The sequence below is a fragment of the Salmo salar genome, unplaced genomic scaffold (genome assembly GCF_905237065.1).
Source record: "Salmo salar unplaced genomic scaffold, Ssal_v3.1, whole genome shotgun sequence".
In the NCBI taxonomy this organism is placed as follows: Eukaryota; Metazoa; Chordata; class Actinopteri; order Salmoniformes; family Salmonidae; genus Salmo; species Salmo salar.
The window spans coordinates 40,001-48,556 of record NW_025547620.1 but is presented as its reverse complement, the minus strand read 5'-3'; the positions used below and the strand labels follow the sequence as shown (position 1 = coordinate 48,556).

The following is an 8,556-nucleotide window of genomic DNA, read 5'->3' as shown; positions in this document are numbered from 1 at the left end:
TACTGGCTAATTAAGGCCTACTAACTGTATTACTACTGGCTAATTAAGGCCTACTAACTGTATTAATACTGGCTAATTAAGGCCTACTAACTGTAGGACTACTGGCTAATTAAGTTCTACTAACTGTATTAATACTGGCTAATTAAGGACTATTAACTGTATTACTACTGGCTAATTAAGGCCTACTAACTGTATCCCACTGGCTCAGTAAGGCGAACTAACTGTATGACTACTGGTTAAGTAAGGCCTACTAACTGTATTAATACTGGCTAATGAAGGCCTACTAGCTGTATTACTACTGGCTAATTAAGGCCTACTAACTGTATTAATAGTGGCTAATTAAGGCCTACTAACTGTATGACTACTGGCTAATTAAGGCCTACTACTGGCTAATTAAGGCCTACTAACTGTATGACTACTGGCTAATTAAGGCCTACTACTGGCTAATTAAGGCCTACTAACTGTATGACTACTGGCTAATTAAGGCCTACTACTGGCTAATTAAGGCCTACTAACTGTATTACTACTGGCTAATTAAGGCCTACTACTGGCTAATTAAGGCCTACTAACTGTATGACTACTGGCTAATTAAGGCCAACTAACTGTATTAATACTGGCTAATTAAGGCCTACTAACTGTATTACTACAGGCTAAGTAAGGCCTACTAACTGTATTACTACTGGCTAATTAAGGCCTACTAACTGTATGACTACTGGCTAATTAAGGCCTACTAACTGTATGACTACTGGCTAATTAAGGCCTACTAACTGTATTAATACTGGCTAATTAAGGCCTACTAACTATATTAATACTGGCTAATTAAGGCCTACTAACTTTATTACTACTGGCAAATTAAGGCCTACTAACTGCATTACTACTGGCTAAGTAAGGCCTACTAACTGTATTAGTACTGGCTAATTAAGGCCTACTAACTGTATTACTACTGGCTAATTAAGGCCTACTAACTGTATTAATACTGGCTAAGTAAGGCCTACTAACTGTATTACTACTGGCTAAGTAAGGCCTACTAACTGTATTAATACTGGCAAATTAAGGCCTACTAACTGTATTAATACTGGCTAATTAAGGCCTACTAACTGTATTACTACTGGCTAATTAAGGCCTACTAACTGTATTACTACTGGCTAATTAAGGCCTACTAACTGTATTAATACTGGCTAATTAAGGCCTACTAACTGTATTAATACTGGCTAATTAAGGCCTACTAACTGCATTACTACTGGCTAATTAAGCCCTACTAACTGTATTACTACTGGCTAATTAAGGCTTACTAACTGTATGACTACTGGCTAATTAAGGCCTACTACTGGCTAATTAAGGCCTACTAACTGTATGACTACTGGCTAATTAAGGCCTACTACTGGCTAATTAAGGCTTACTAACTGTATGACTACTGGCTAATTAAGGCCTACTACTGGCTAATTAAGGCCTACTAACTGTATTACTACTGGCTAATTAAGGCCTACTACTGGCTAATTAAGGCCTACTAACTGTATGACTACTGGCTAATTAAGGCCTACTACTGGCTAATTAAGGCTTACTAACTGTATGACTACTGGCTAATTAAGGCCTACTACTGGCTAATTAAGGCCTACTAACTGTATTACTACTGGCTAATTAAGGCCTACTACTGGCTAATTAAGGCCTACTAACTGTATGACTACTGGCTAATTAAGGCCAACTAACTGTATTAATACTGGCTAATTAAGGCCTACTAACTGTATTACTACAGGCTAAGTAAGGCCTACTAACTGTATTACTACTGGCTAATTAAGGCCTACTAACTGTATGACTACTGGCTAATTAAGGCCTACTAACTGTATGACTACTGGCTAATTAAGGCCTACTAACTGTATTAATACTGGCTAATTAAGGCCTACTAACTATATTAATACTGGCTAATTAAGGCCTACTAACTTTATTACTACTGGCAAATTAAGGCCTACTAACTGCATTACTACTGGCTAAGTAAGGCCTACTAACTGTATTAGTACTGGCTAATTAAGGCCTACTAACTGTATTACTACTGGCTAATTAAGGCCTACTAACTGTATTAATACTGGCTAAGTAAGGCCTACTAACTGTATTACTACTGGCTAAGTAAGGCCTACTAACTGTATTAGTACTGGCTAATTAAGGCCTACTAACTGTATTACTACTGGCTAATTAAGGCCTACTAACTGTATTACTACTGGCTAATTAAGGCCTACTAACTGTATGACTACTGGCTAATTAAGGCCTACTAACTGTATTACTACTGGCTAATTAAGGCTTACTAACTGTATGACTACTGGCTAATTAAGGCCTACTAACTGTATGACTACTGGCTAATTAAGGCCTACTACTGGCTAATTAAGGCCTACTAACTGTATTACTACTGGCTAATTAAGGCCTACTACTGGCTAATTAAGGCCTACTAACTGTATGACTACTGGCTAATTAAGGCCAACTAACTGTATTAATACTGGCTAATTAAGGCCTACTAACTGTATTACTACTGGCTAATTAAGGCCTACTAACTGTATGACTACTGGCTAATTAAGGCCTACTAACTGTATTACTACTGGCTAATTAAGGCCTACTAACTGCATTACTACTGGCTAAGTAAGGCCTACTAACTGTATTAGTACTGGCTAATTAAGGCCTACTAACTGTATTACTACTGGCTAATTAAGGCCTACTAACTGTATTAATACTGGCTAAGTAAGGCCTACTAACTGTATTACTACTGGCTAAGTAAGGCCTACTAACTGTATTAGTACTGGCTAATTAAGGCCTACTAACTGTATTACTACTGGCTAATTAAGGCCTACTAACTGTATTAATACTGGCTAAGTAAGGCCTACTAACTGTATTACTACTGGCTAAGTAAGGCCTACTAACTGTATTAATACTGGCAAATTAAGGCCTACTAACTGTATTAATACTGGCTAATTAAGGCCTACTAACTGTATTACTACCGGCTAATTAAGGCCTACTAACTGTATTACTACTGGCTAATTAAGGCCTACTAACTGTATTACTACTGGCTAATTAAGGCCTACTAACTGTATGACTACTGGCTAATTAAGGCCTACTAACTGTATGACTACTGGCTAATTAAGGCCTACTAACTGTATTACTACTGGCTAATTAAGGCTTACTAACTGTATGACTACTGGCTAATTAAGGCCTACTAACTGTATTACTACTGGCTAATTAAGGCCTACTAACTGTATTAATACTGGCTAATTAAGGCCTACTAACTGTATTAATACTGGCTAATTAAGGCCTACTAACTGTATTAATACTTGCTAATTAAGGCCTACTAACTGTATGACTACTGGCTAATTAAGGCCTACTAACTGTATGACTACTGGCTAATTAAGGCCTACTAACTGTATGACTACTGGCTAATTAAGGCCTACTACTGGCTAATTAAGGCCTACTAACTGTATTACTACTGGCTAATTAAGGCCTACTACTGGCTAATTAAGGCCTACTAACTGTATGACTACTGGCTAATTAAGGCCAACTAACTGTATTAATACTGGCTAATTAAGGCCTACTAACTGTATTACTACAGGCTAAGTAAGGCCTACTAACTGTATTACTACTGGCTAATTAAGGCCTACTAACTGTATGACTACTGGCTAATTAAGGCCTACTAACTGTATGACTACTGGCTAATTAAGGCCTACTAACTGTATTAATACTGGCTAATTAAGGCCTACTAACTATATTAATACTGGCTAATTAAGGCCTACTAACTTTATTACTACTGGCAAATTAAGGCCTACTAACTGCATTACTACTGGCTAAGTAAGGCCTACTAACTGTATTAGTACTGGCTAATTAAGGCCTACTAACTGTATTACTACTGGCTAATTAAGGCCTACTAACTGTATTAATACTGGCTAAGTAAGGCCTACTAACTGTATTACTACTGGCTAAGTAAGGCCTACTAACTGTATTAGTACTGGCTAATTAAGGCCTACTAACTGTATTACTACTGGCTAATTAAGGCCTACTAACTGTATTAATACTGGCTAAGTAAGGCCTACTAACTGTATTAATACTGGCTAAGTAAGGCCTACTAACTGTATTACTACTGGCTAAGTAAGGCCTACTAACTGTATTAATACTGGCAAATTAAGGCCTACTAACTGTATTAATACTGGCTAATTAAGGCCTACTAACTTTATTACTACTGGCAAATGAAGGCCTACTAACTGCATTACTACTGGCTAAGTAAGGCCTACTAACTGTATTAGTACTGGCTAATTAAGGCCTACTAACTGTATTACTACTGGCTAATTAAGGCCTACTAACTGTATTAATACTGGCTAAGTAAGGCCTACTAACTGTATTACTACTGGCTAAGTAAGGCCTACTAACTGTATTAATACTGGCAAATTAAGGCCTACTAACTGTATTAATACTGGCTAATTAAGGCCTACTAACTGTATTACTACTGGCTAATTAAGGCCTACTAACTGTATTACTACTGGCTAATTAAGGCCTACTAACTGTATTACTACTGGCTAATTAAGGCCTACTAACTGTATGACTACTGGCTAAGTAAGGCCTACTAACTGTATTACTACTGGCTAATTAAGGCCTACTAGCTGTATTACTACTGGCTAATTAAGGCCTACTAACTGTATTACTACTGGCAAATTAAGGTCTACTAACTGTATTACTACTGGCTAAGTAAGGCCTACTAACTGTATTAGTACTGGCTAATTAAGGCCTACTAACTGTATTACTACTGGCTAATTAAGGCCTACTAACTGTATTACTACTGGCTAAGTAAGGCCTACTAACTGTATTAATACTGGCTAATTAAGGCCTACTAACTGTATTACTACTGGCTAAGTAAGGTCTACTAACTGTATGACTACTGGCTAATTAAGGCCTACTAACTGTATTACTACTGGCTAATTAAGGCCTACTAACTGTATTAATACTGGCTAATGAAGGCCTACTAGCTGTATTACTACTGGCTAAGTAAGGTCTACTAACTGTATTACTACTGGCTAAGTAAGGCCTACTAACTGTATGACTACTGGCTAATTAAGGCCTACTAACTGTATTACTACTGGCTAATTAAGGCCTACTAACTGTATTAATACTGGCTAATTAAGGCCTACTAACTGTATTACTACTGGCTAATTAAGGCCTACTAACTGTGTGACTACTGGCTAATTAAGGCCTACTAACTGTATGACTACTGGCTAATTAAGGACTATTAACTGTATTACTACTGGCTAATTAAGGCCTACCAACTGTATTAATACTGGCTCAGTAAGGCGAACTAACTGTATGACTACTGGTTAAGTAAGGCCTACTAACTGTATTAATACTGGCTAATGAAGGCCTACTAGCTGTATTACTACTGGCTAATTAAGGCCTACTAACTGTATTACTACTGGCAAATTAAGGCCTACTAACTGTATTACTACTGGCTAAGTAAGGCCTACTAACTGTATTAGTACTGGCTAATTAAGGCCTACTAACTGTATTACTACTGGCTAAGTAAGGAACACTAACTGTATTCCTATCACAATAAATATGATTTACTCCTACCTTCTTATTGCTCTCTGTCTCATCCCTCTGTCTCTTCTTTTTCGTCTCTTTCCTCTCCTTTCTGACCTTCTCATTCTCTTTCTTCTTTTTCACATTCATTCTCTCCTTCCCTTGATCTGTTTCCTTACTGGATTGGTCTTCCTCCTTATTTTTCTGTTTTTATTCTCCTTCACTCCCTCTCCTCCTCCTCTCTCTCCCTCTTCACCTTCCTGTTGTTGGGGTAACCCTTCAACGGCAGCCCTCGCTTTTTCTGTATCTGCCATCTTCTTCTTACCTTCTTTCTTCATCCGTTCTCCTCTTTTCTTCTCTAACTCAGAGGCCTTAGCCTTGCTCTCTACTCCTCTCTCTCCTTCACATGATTCTCCTGTCTTCTTTCCTACATCAATGTTTCTCTCCTTATTTCCACCCCCCTCTTCTTTCCACTTATTCTCACTCTTTTCACCTCTCCTTTCTCTCCATGCCCTGGCTTCTTCTCACGGGGCACCAGCGGGGCAAACTTCGCCTTCTCTTTCTGACCTGTGTAATGTTATCAAAGACATGTCGTGATGCAGTCTGTCAACATGTCGACAAATCCAAAGCTAGCCAAGTTAGCAATGTAGTTAGATATGTAATTAACTGCTAGCAAATTAGCTAGCTAGTTACATAAAGTTAGCAACAATCCTCGACTAACTTAGCTAGCTAACGGAAAGTTACCTAGCCAAAGGACTAACGACGTTAACGTAGCTAAACTGAAAGCTATCTATTTAACTTTCTAACGTTAACTAGCAAGCAAACTAGATGCCGAATGTAGCTAATAGTTAGCTAACGGCTTCTAGCTAGCTGGCTATCTATCGTTACACTGACCAGCTAACAGTGTCGCTCGTTTTCTAGCTAGCTTACTTTGCTACTTAGCTAACGTTTGCTATTTACCCGCAACTGTTTCCATTTTCCTTAAGTGGGAGATATCTTTGGTGTAGTTCGCCTTTCCAGTTGAACACTGGTATATATATATATATACCGTATATATACCGTATTCTATATATATATATATATATATATCGTATTTTACCGACGTAGCGGTTAATTGTTGAATTACGAAAGTCGTAGTGTGAGGCGATTTTGTGTAGACAGCTAGCATAGCAACTGTTGTCTGGTCTCGCGATGGTTTTACCGCCACTTCTGTGAGCGTTCTGATTGGCCAGTTCCGTGGGCGACGCTCACTCTGTGGAAGTTGCTGTGCTTTGTAGTTTAGCCAGTTCCGTGGGCGGTTGCCCACTCTGTGGAAGTTGCTATGCTTTGTAGTTTAGCCAGTTCCGTGGGCGGTGCCCACTCTGTGGACGTTGCTATGCTTTGTAGTTTAGCCAGTTCCGTGGGCGGTTGCCCACTCTGTGGACGTTGCTGTGCTTTGTAGTTTAGCCAGTTCCGTGGGCGGTGCCCACTCTGTGGACGTTGCTATGCTTTGTAGTTTAGCCAGTTCCGTGGGCGGTTGCCCACTCTGTGGACGTTGCTGTGCTTTGTAGTTTACCTCGTTTCATGTGGGATTATGGTGACTGGATGGGTTCAGTAAAGAACTACGTTTTTTCCGGAGTTAGGCAACTTTTCAACCCGTTGTGTGCAAAACGTTCACTGTTTTGTCGTGTGTCCTGACAGGTATTGAAGAACTACATTACCCATAAGCCTTGTTCCTTACACATGGGCAAGACGAGTGGGGGGAGTGGTGGGGTGGGGGGATAATAAAAGACACATCTTTGTTGTCTCTATCGTTACCAAATATGCTCTCTTTCATACTATTGACTGGTTTAACTGGTGGGGGTATTTATAAACCATCTGCAGTAAAATACAGCGTTCGCTATCTGCCTTCTTGTTGACATGGACTGGGGTGTCCGTTTCAGATCCCTGTTCTGTCGCTAAAAAACAACTTCTTCGACACGCACAGACCGAACTAACACGGATCTGAACGGTTCAGTCGGTGACTGTATCAAATATAGCGTCGATTAACATCATTTAAACGTTTATTGGTAGTAAATGACACGCCAAAAAAATCGATGAGTTGACAATTCTGACAGGCAGAGGCGGGGATACCTCTCCTCCGGAGGCGGGACATAATCATATTTCCACGGCGATGCTCAGATTCCATTGGTCACGTTGAGGAGGTCGGGCCCCAGAGAGAACAGCTATTGGTCGGATGGTATGTCGCTCATGGCGTGTGTGTGTTTGCAGGGGCATATAAAGAGCGTGAAACTCAGCGATAAATAGCTAAGCTCAAGCAGTTGCAGAAACGTTTCAGAGTTTAGACGGCGAAAGAAAGAGAGAAAAAAAAGAAAGAAAGAGAGAACTCAGTAGCTTACATACATACATACACAAAAAGATAACTGATCAGACAGGACGAAAAAAAAATGTAATGGTCTGACGCAAACGATTTTTTTGTTTTTTGTTTTTCCTCCTTCGGAAGGGGTCTTTCATGTAGGTGTTATGATTTTGATGTGATTGTGTACTTTAGTAGGAAGTGCATGAGGTCAGGTTTACTCGCAGCAGGAGAACGTTAGGAAAAAACCTCTCGCTAAGTCAGTTGATGGGTGTATTTTTTTTTTTTTTAAAGCGTTCAGTGTCTGGGGGGGAGGGAGCCGCGGTGGAGAGAGAAGGCGGGGAGAGAGAGAGCAGCTTCGGTCGGGGAAGGCTGTGTGTGTGTGTGTGTGTGTGTAAGGGGAGGGGGCTGGCCGTTCCGCTGTCACTCATTGTGCGTGGCTGCGCGGTTTTCCACGCAGCTCTCTCTTCTGCTGAATTATTCATGAGAATTGAGTGACGACTGAATCCGAGGACGTGTTTTATGCAGATTAGCTGTTCTATTCTATTTCAATACGCGGGAGGCGGAGCCACGCACGGCACGTAAAGGGGGGAGTGGAGAACTCTCTCACACCTCTCACAGAGCTTGGCCTGTTAGATAGATTGGCTGTGCACCTTATCTCTGTCTAGGGGTGAGAGCAGCGT

At 40.1% G+C, this 8,556-nt stretch overlaps 1 protein-coding gene across 1 annotated transcript in view; it reads left to right on the top strand.

Annotated features, from left to right (window-relative positions):
* Window positions 1-7,303: 7,303 nt before the first annotated feature.
* The window catches only part of mepceb (methylphosphate capping enzyme b), a 31,802-nt gene continuing 30,549 nt past the window's right edge, over window positions 7,304-8,556 (top strand). Inside the window, 1 exon segment of the mRNA XM_045711450.1 lies at window positions 7,304-8,031. The gene's annotated coding sequence lies outside the window, so the exon portion shown is untranslated.